General features: G+C 34.4%; 1 pseudogene; it reads left to right on the top strand.

The window, feature by feature from the left end:
- Positions 1 to 3,581: 3,581 nt before the first annotated feature.
- Positions 3,582 to 8,031, top strand: LOC125663450 (uncharacterized; annotated as a pseudogene).
- Positions 8,032 to 10,278: the final 2,247 nt, after the last annotated feature.

Genomic DNA, 10,278 nt, shown 5'->3' with positions numbered 1-10,278 from the left:
ATATAGGTTGTATGACTATATGAAATTTTCAGGGATAGAATAAAGAAAACACGTGTCCCACTTAGGCCATAAACCCATTCTCTTTTGTGAACCATCTTCTGACAGGTTGTCTTCTTCTGGCAGATCATGTTCTTATTCAATGACCTACGTTAAATTCATGGACAAATATGACAATAACAGACATTATTTCACTGCTTAACGTAATTATTGTATGCACCATGTATGTAACAGGTTATCTGTTACATACATGGTGTATACATGCCCCCCTCCTGTCACCCCTCGTGACAATTGTTTCACCGCTATCCACCTCTGCCATCTCTTCTGTTACTTATAAAGCGCACAATCTATATAATGTATCACTTCTACTTTTATTCATTTCTTGATTACTATTTAGTTTAGTTCAGGTTACTCACTCAATGATACCTGAGAAACATGTGGGAGAAACAGAGAGTTGATCCCACCTCTGGCGTTCTTGGGTTCCGAGTCTGCCTTAATATTAACTTTGTATTCTAAGTGGTATTTATTAAACTGATCACTAACCGTGATCTTAAAGGGACTGGTTCACGATTTTCCCCAAAATTTTGTTTTTCACTTTTAATGATCACAATTTACTGTCTAATGTGTTTGAAAGATTTCACATGAAAAGTAAGGTTATATATTATCACAGAAGCTCAATTTAGAGAGTTTATTATTTGTTTTGTAAACAAAGATTGCGGTATGTTGTTGTTTACGAATTTTTCAAAAGAAATGGATATCGATCTAAATTTATTATATATGTATTTCACATTTCAAACATTCTTTCGGTAAAATGAGTCAATTCAAAGTTAAAATTTATGACTATGAAAAATTAATTGCATTATATTTCAAAATCAATATTTCACTTGTTTGTTTGTTTACATAAAAACACAAATGGAAAAGATCAAATATTGCAACGTTTGGCATACCATATTAGTCCAGCAAATGATATCGTCATCATCACCTGACATCGATCCGGTGTATGCTTTGCCATTGCATTCTGTTTTCTGAAGCATGTTTGGTTTCTGCAATCTAATGAAACTCAAAATCTAAAACTATTCATGTTTGCTTCATTTGCATACTATCATGATAATGCCTCAACATTTTATAAATCAATTTGGCTTCTTAAATGCAATTGGCGTTATAAGTATGGGCGGATTGATTTCATTTTAGAGGGGTGTGAAAACATTCTGAGAGACAAGGGTAAGTTGGTCGGGTTTAGATCCATAGTTCGTCCTGAAGGAGGACAAATGGGGCAACCTAAACCCCCGAATATCCCGTTTTTAAATGTATTTTGATAAAGAAATGTGATGTAAAATAATATAATTTTGAAGTACGCATGATGCAATCTAATTTGGGAATGAATAGTGTTTTAGTTTATTAACTTCATCCATTCATGCTTAATAACGCTGTTGTCTCTCTGTGTCTAGCACATCTTTTTCATAGACATACTTGAGTGACTGGCGTCAACATTTTTGTTTTGTTTTTTCTGAACTTTCCCAATATACATGTTATAAAACTTGTATCTTTTGAGGCACACCTGCTGATTTTGAAATGATTTATTTTAAGTTCTGTTGCAAATTTAATCGGACACATCTAATATTGAAACCTAAATATGATATCCAATACATTTATAATCAATGAAAAGTGAAGATAACGAACAGTGATCAATCTGATAACTCCTATAAGCAATGCAAAATAGAGAGTTGGGCAAAAACGGATCCCTGGATATACCTGAGGTGGAATCAGAAGAGTAAGCATCCCCTGTCCACCGGTCACACCCACCATGAGTCCTATATTCTGATCAGGTAAACGTATCAATCCTTATCAAAACTCAGTGTGTGAAGAACGGCGTAAAAATCGGTATGAAATACTTCAGAGAGCATTTTACCCAATGACAGGTTGTATTGACGATCTAGAGCATTGTAACAACCATAGAATTTGCGAAATACTGACTTTAAACGGGACTGTTGATACTCCTGATACTCCTGTACCAATAACGTGTTTCTCAGTAGCCTACTTTGATTTAAAAACTGATCATACATGGAACAAGCTCTTGCATACTGCATCTGTTGAGAGACATAAACATAATATACAGGTGATAGTGGAATATTGCTAACTAGATATGGGAAGTTGACCATGGAGAATCTGACGTCATTCCGTTTGTCAAGTTAAGTTATTAGTTTGCCGTTAACATCTATGTTCAATACGATATCTAAGTAGGAAGCACTACGTGGTTTCTTTTCTTTCGGGGTGGCTGGGATATATTGAATTGACATATGAATACCAATGATTATTGTTAATAGATATATCTACATGTAGTAGTACAAATCTATTCTAATTATTTCTTATGTATTTATTCATTTTTCGTTTGATTATATTTTTGAAAAGTGTAGTAAATTTCGGATTGAGTAGGACTTCTAGTGCGCATCGGATTGAGTTGATATTTTTGTAACGTTAAATTTCATTCGTCATTAAGTATTACCCAATAGTCATGATTCACCTTTAACTATATAAGTTACCGTTCAAACTGAGTATATCAGAGCAGTTTACTTTTTACTTCAAAGATCTAGCTGTCCAGCTTTCATCAGGTGTGCTCCCAGTTTACTTTCGGAAGGTCGGTGGTCTCTTCCCAGATACGTTGTATCTGGGTTCTCCCTTCCACCAATAAAAACTGGGCGCCACCAGATAACTAAAAAATTGTTGACTATGGCGGAAAACATCAAACAATCAATCAATCAATCATTCATCATGTGTATCTTGTGGTACGTAAGAATCATATTTACTTAGGTCTTACTTTACTACAATATTTTCGTATATGACTCTTATTCTTAATTGCAACGTTTATACTTTATTGTATTTTTTGCAGTTAAAGTTGTCTAAGTATATTTTCAGAATTTGTTTGTAAGTTCAAAGGTCAATTTCCTACAGAACATATTTTTCTATTATAAATATATGCTGTATTATTGGTAAGTTATTGTCAACAGTTTATCTACATTATGAACTTGTACTTTTTGTTTAATACCATTGTTATTTGTTTTGCTTATAGGTCAATGCCTTATCCTTGTAATTGTACATTTCTACAAAAATAAACAACATAAAACCAAAAAAAGACTTCCCCTGCTGCTCGGTTACATACATGTAGGCCTTTGATATTTGGTATGTTGGTAAGTTCAATTTACTATCACATGTTCACAGCACTGTACTTTTGTTGAGGAACATATACGTATAGGTGACTGTTATGTACCATCACCTTAAAGATTATACCCAAAAATGTTTTGACAACTATGGAAAATGGAAGGGGAAACACCGGTTTTCGTGTGCTAAAACAAATCTTCCTAGTTTCGTTGTTTGATAGAATTTGTGGTCTAGAAAACTAAACGTACTAAAACCAGAATCGGGCATGGTAAACTTGTGATTATGGAGATAGTTTCGAATCCGGGAGGTCACGTGGTCGGTTTTGGATCCTAACGCCGTGTCAGAACTTGTACGTTTTTAGTTCGTTAGCGACTGTTTCCTCTCAAAGTACCCGGATCTTATAAACGTAGGACCCGTATCATTATACACAACTTTTCCCCGCAATTACGTCACAGTTGCTGAGCGCAGACATTATCGGTCACGTGACGCATCCGCCATTACAACCGTGAAACCGTGAGCGTCCTTAGAAATGTACACAGGTGGAGGTGGAGAATCGTGTGCGGTTTTTAACTGCACTAATAACAGAAAGAAACTGTATTTATGGAAGCAGTCTATATGCCAAGAACATGGTGATATTCCTCACAAAGATTGCCCCTGCGTCGTGCCATACAGCCTGCACACGATGCCGAAAATAGAAGAAGAGAAACTGAAATGGCAGCGGGCATTACATCGACACGATTTGCCAAAGAATGTGTTGGTGTGTTCAACGCATTTTATTGACGGGCGACCAACAGCACGAAACCCAACGCCCAGTCTGAATTTAGGTTTGTTTACAACTTCGCCGTATGATATAGTTTTAAAATAGAAAGTACAGAAGACCAGGCCTGTCTACACATTCACCCCGCTGCATGTAGGCCTGTTAATGTTATGACCCACCACGTTTCAGTATAATTTTTTTTTTAGAGTTTGACATATATCTCTTCAGTGTGTACACATGCATAAGAACTTGGTTAATTATGTTTTAATATGAAAGAAATTTAACAGCAATTATGAAAGGTTATGTGTAATTTGAACTATTTTCGAAAAAGCAAAATTTGGATCATAACTCAAAGACTACCAAGAGCTTGACAGATAGGGTTATATTCAAAATTTGTCTTTGTTATAGTAAGGTTGTATACTAAGACCATTGAGTTAGTAGGACAATTTTAACTTGTTGTGTTTGTATAAATATTAAAACATCATACAAATATTACAATCATTCTGAGTAAAAATAACACATCTGAAGGTTGGTAATTCTAATTAGGGTCATACTGCATATAGTTGAGCAACTTGAGGGTAACATTTTACCCTGAGAAAACCATTGTCAATCAGACTGTTGTCAATTGAGGCACATATGAGATCAATCTAATTAAAATCAGTCTCAGATCTTCTCTAACTGTTACACTGGAACGGTTAGAGAAGAGCTGATTTTAATTAGATTGATCTGAGATTGACAATGGGATGAAATTTTCAATCAACTACATGTATAATATCATATTTCAATTTTTCAAAGCGCTCAAATGGCATCTTCTACAAATCTACAGTGAACCGTACACACTCAAATTTGACGCATGTTATAATTTTTACAATATCACCTGTCAAGTAATGTTTCCTGTTGCAAGATAAATATTACCCTGGATCACATGCTTTTTACTCTCAAGGTGAAACATGTTTTGTCAATTGTTTCTTGGCCAATCAGATTAAGTATTTTACATTAGGCCAATTAAAATTATCCCCACCAGCCCCTCAAAAAAGGGTCCACCTCGATTTTTTTTTTCAAAATAATAATATCCTCCAACCCATCCCATATTTTTGTGACCCCCAGATGATAATCTACTAATTCAGTTGAATTGGCCTTAATTAAAGTGTAACAAAGAAGTATGTATTCCAAGTCTGTTACTTTTTTTATTAAAAAAAATAATCATGAATGTAATTCTATTATAGCTGTAGTTACTATATCTGTGTAAACTTTTATATATTTATATTTTAAGAATGCATTGTAGGTTATAAAGCTCCCGTCAAAGTTGGCCGTCGACTTCTGAAGAAAAAGTTTGTTGCACAGAAATTAGAGATGGTGGGAACAGATGGGTATGTATTATTTTTTTGACTCCAATTGATCATAGAGCAGATATAAGCCAATTTTATGTCAAGTAAAGCAAATTTTTGAACTGTCATTGATGAAAATATATTAGAGGTTGAAATATATATATATTATTAGCTTACCTGAGCCAAAGGCTCAAGTGAGCTTTTCTGATCAAAATTTGTCTGTCATCGTCATAAACTTTTCACATTTTCGACTTCTTCTCAAGAACCGCTGGGCCAATTTCAACCAAACTTGCCACAAAACATCCTTAGGTAAAGAGCTTTCAAATTTTTTCAAATGAAGGGCCTCGTCCCTTTCAAAGGGGAAATAATCACAAAAATGCAAAAATAGGGCGGGGTCATTTAAAAATCTTCTCAAGAACCATTGAGCCAGAAGAGCTGAGATTTACATGAAAGCTTCCTGACATAATGCAGATTTCAGTTTGTTAAATTCATGGCCCCAAGGGGTAGGATGGGGTCACAAGAGGGGGGGGGGTAAACATTTTGCATACAAATATATAGGGAAAATCTTTAAATATGAGCCAAGGTGACTCGGGTGAGCGATGTGGCCCTTGGGCCTTTTGTTTAAAGATAAGTACATGCACTAGATCTATAACACTCCTGATGCACTCCTGATGCACTCTTGAATCAGTTCATCAGAAGGATTTGATGGATAATTCACTTTCTGTTTCAGTGTTTTTGGGGTGTTATTTTTGTGCAACATATGAGACACTATTCCCAAATTATAAATACAACACACTGAAACAATTCATGAAAAGTCAGGGTTTGTAGGGGGCCAAAATAAGGCCCCTTTCCAATGTTAAAAAAACAAGTATTCCTCCAAATTTTTGTTTTAAAATTCCCAAACAATAGAAAAAAAATCAAACTAGGTTACACTTAATTGTTCATAAATCATCAAAAGCCCACATATTACAATTTTTGCTTCAAAATTGTTAAGTAAACCTTTTTTTGGCCTCTGCTTATTTAAATGAGAAAATGAGGTAAGCTTTGACCTAAATATAAGTCAGAGGGAGTCCAATTATTCCTTAGATTTAATGCACTGGTTTGGTTTTCCCCCTACTTCTTTGATCCATAGAATATTTTTCCAAATTTCATGCAATTGTCACTATTTCTCCCAATTGGAAAGGTCCAGACCCTTGAAATCAAGACCTTAAAAAACTCTGAAAGTGTAAATTAATACACACTACAATACCACATGTATTGATTTACATACAGATAGTTTTTTTTGTTTTTGTCACTTTATGTTATAATGTACACTTTATATTGTAGGAGTGAACATGAAAAGCAACAAAAGGTGGTTGATGCTGCAGATGATGTTGAAACTCTCAACATTATTCAAACTGAACCAACGATGACATCTTTTTCAACGCAGACGAGCATAACAGAAAGCAGATCTGCAGGCACACAGTGGATAGATCCCACACTACATGAGCATAAATATGCTAGGCCGTGCGTTTCAGGAGCCAGGGATACAGGAACACAGACGAGACCCAGTGAGACCGAGGACAAAGGAGTAAACTGTAGCACTCTGCATATACGCCTTACCACTGCTGACATATCATCTGACTCCTTAGCTTTGTTATACACAGGACTGCCTTTAAACACTTTCAGAACATTTGTCAGTGTAATGCAAAATATGGACGACCCATTGAAGTTTACCATGACCGTTTCAGAACAAGTTTTGTTGGTGCTAATGAAATTAAGGCTTAATCTACTGTTTGCAGATCTTGCCAATAGATTTGGAATATCCGAGTCTTATGCGTGCATCATTTTCAATCAAAGACTCTCTTTTATGGCTTCAAAACTGAAAAACTTAATTGTTTGGCTTCCACGTGAAACAATTGGAGCCACCATGCCAAAATCTTTTCGTGAGAACTATCCAAAAACCACAGTCATAATTGATTGCGCTGAAACTTTCATCCAACGAGCAAAAAACTTGAAGACAAGAGGAGAAACATACAGCCACTACAAGTCCAACAACACAGGAAAGTATTTGGTTGGTATTGCACCACATGGACAGATTATGTTTATATCTAAAGGCTTTGGAGGAAGATCTAGTGATAAAGCAATTGTGGAAGAGTCTGGCATTTTAAATTACCTTCTTCCTGGGGATGAAATTATGGCGGATCGAGGTTTTACCATTGATGACTTACTCTTTCTCTTGAAAGTGAAACTTAATATTCCAGCTTTTACGAAAGGTAAAGACCAACTTTCAGAAGAGGATGTAACAGAGACAAGACGAATTGCCACTGTACGGATTCATGTGGAACGGGCTATTAGACGTTTAAAAGTGTTCCGCATACTTAGTCAGGTAGTTCCTGTTACCTGTTAAGAAAATCAGTGACTACTTGATTGTTTGTGCTGCATTGGTTAATCTGAGATCTGACCTTATCAAAGATAAAGATGATAACTGATGGTTATACTAAAATTTTAAACTCTAGTCAGCTTCACTAATGTTAATGATGCATGCATTAACATATTGTAATATGATATTATGTAATAATTCCAATGTTATAAGTTAAAACTGTTTTGATTGGACAAAAATAAAGCTGAATGATAGTTTACACATCAATAAATCCGAAAACGCGATGTATTCATACATACCTGAAAACAAATAACATAGTGCGGGGAAACTATTCAATTTTTTTCAATTGTTACTAAAGTGAATGTCAGAATTGGAATTATAAGAATCAAACATTCTTTTAAAAGAATTTATCGATGTGTAAACTCCGGACATTTTACTCACAAATTTAAATAAAAGTGCTTCACACTTTTATTCAGTTTGTGAGTAAAATGTCCGGAGTTTACACATCGATAAATTCTTCAAAAAGAATGTTTAATCCTATACAAGTTCATAATGTTTTATTTTTTCACAGCCTTGAAATCTCTTAAATGCCAATGTATTTTGGACATATATTTGATTAATCTTTGTAAATTACAACCATATTTGGAAATTCAGTATCATTTATATGATATACTGTGCATTATATTAATACTAGCTCTAAGTTTTTGGTGTAGAATTTTTTTGTTGCAAAATTGCATAGGCTTTTAATGAAGTAAAATTACATTATTGTCTTCCCGAACAAAAATTGATTTCTATATATAATGCTTTATATTCAATAGAACCAAAATCCTTATTTTGATGAAATCTTGAACTTAATTTTGATTTTATCAAAGACTATGGTTAAAGTTGCATACAAAACTATCATAATAGTACATATTTACAACAAAATAAAACTTTCAGATTGAGAGCTATCATAACTTTAAAGTGAATGACATATTTATTATCAAGATATGTGTGTATGATTAAAGTTAATACTGTAAATACTGTGTGTGGTTTTATCACTTGTTTCAAATATCATTAGGCTGCTCCTTGTAGCCTTTTTATTATTGAACATTTTAAGTTTAAAAAGACTTAATACATGCTCAGTAATGAATAACTAACACAGATTGAAAAGACATTTGACTGTATAATTTCAGGAATCATGTTATCAAAAACACAATCCTTATCAATATGCATGTATTCAATTTGAAAATTTAATATATTTTTACTAATCGTCAATCTGCCAGATTCAAAGTCATCAACTACTCTCGGTAAAAGTTTGTTGAAGTAAAATAAGCGTAGTCTTGAAATTGCCGATTCACAAAACTGTTGGTCATGTTGTACTTCAATGACCTTGTATTCATTAGTTGTCCATATAACAAGTTTGCACAACTGCATATGTGTTACATGCAAAGTTAATTGTATTTGTAGGTAATACCCCCTTGAACTATTATGTTTAACATACATTGTACCATTTTCCAAGGATTTCACAACATCATATCTACCAACTGTAAATAAACTGTCAAGTGTCTGGTCATCCTTAAGTATTGGGCATTTTATTTCTAAAAGGCACTGTGAACCATAAACACCAGTTATTATTCCATCTGGGGAAACACTTAACCAGGGTTCTTCAAATGAAACTATAGTACCTGCATCTTCTATATGCAATCCTGATGAACGCAATTGTTGTTTGGCAAGAATTTCACCTTCCTGGCCATGCTTGGTGAATTTGTTTCCTTTGAAGGAAGGATATAAGTGTTCTCTAATGAAGTTATCACTGTTTGTAGTGTCGCGGATGGGAACCTTGTTCGCACTACTGCCAGTTATTCTAATTTTTCTACTGTTGTGCCACAATTCTGATTCACTTTGTGAAATAGTTGCCATTGATAATGACTTGATTTGAGCATCAGTGAGTTTTATGTACTTATTATAAAATTGACTACACTTTTTACATGATAGATCACCAACATGCTCATTATGGGGTTCAGAGGAAGGCTCAAATAGAGTTGTGTCTAATTTTGCATGCACAGATTTACTTAAAAGTGAATTTTTTAAAGAAAATAATTCTTTAAGTTCAGAATTTTCCACAAAATATTTTAGGGATTGGTGAGACACAAACATTGGAAATACTGATTTTGTGTTCTGTGGTTTTTCAGCATTATTGTTAATGTCACTGCCATATTTAGGTCTTTTAAAGTCCATCTCCTCCAGTACACAATTTTCCAGAGAAGTGCACCTACGTGGCTACACGTTTTACTGTTCCCCGCCATGCATGAACAGCCACCAGTTAAAATCGTGCCAACCATGTCACAGAGTACCCATGCATTGTGAAAGTCTGAGTTTACTTTTTGTGACGGCCGCACTTCTGATTTTAGAACAGCCCTATCTTTGATGGCGAAATGAAGAATTTTCTCAACGGAACCGCTCTTAAAATAATTATAACTGTCCAACGATTTGTAATTTTTCATTTCTTCGCCGTCACAAGCTCTACTCAAAATCAAATAATTGTAAATATCGCCGTACTCTACTTGCGGCCATTCGCGAATATCATCCTTCCATTCTTGATGTTTGACGTCTTTTGGGGACGAAATCAATCGATCCATGTCATTTTTACATTGATGTTGATTCATATTTTACGTAAACAAAAGATCTGATAGAGT

Source organism: Ostrea edulis, chromosome 8 (genome assembly GCF_947568905.1).
Source record: "Ostrea edulis chromosome 8, xbOstEdul1.1, whole genome shotgun sequence".
NCBI classification, from domain to species: Eukaryota; Metazoa; Mollusca; class Bivalvia; order Ostreida; family Ostreidae; genus Ostrea; species Ostrea edulis.
Note: the sequence above shows the minus strand (reverse complement) of the source record. Positions and strands in the feature narration are given on the sequence as shown.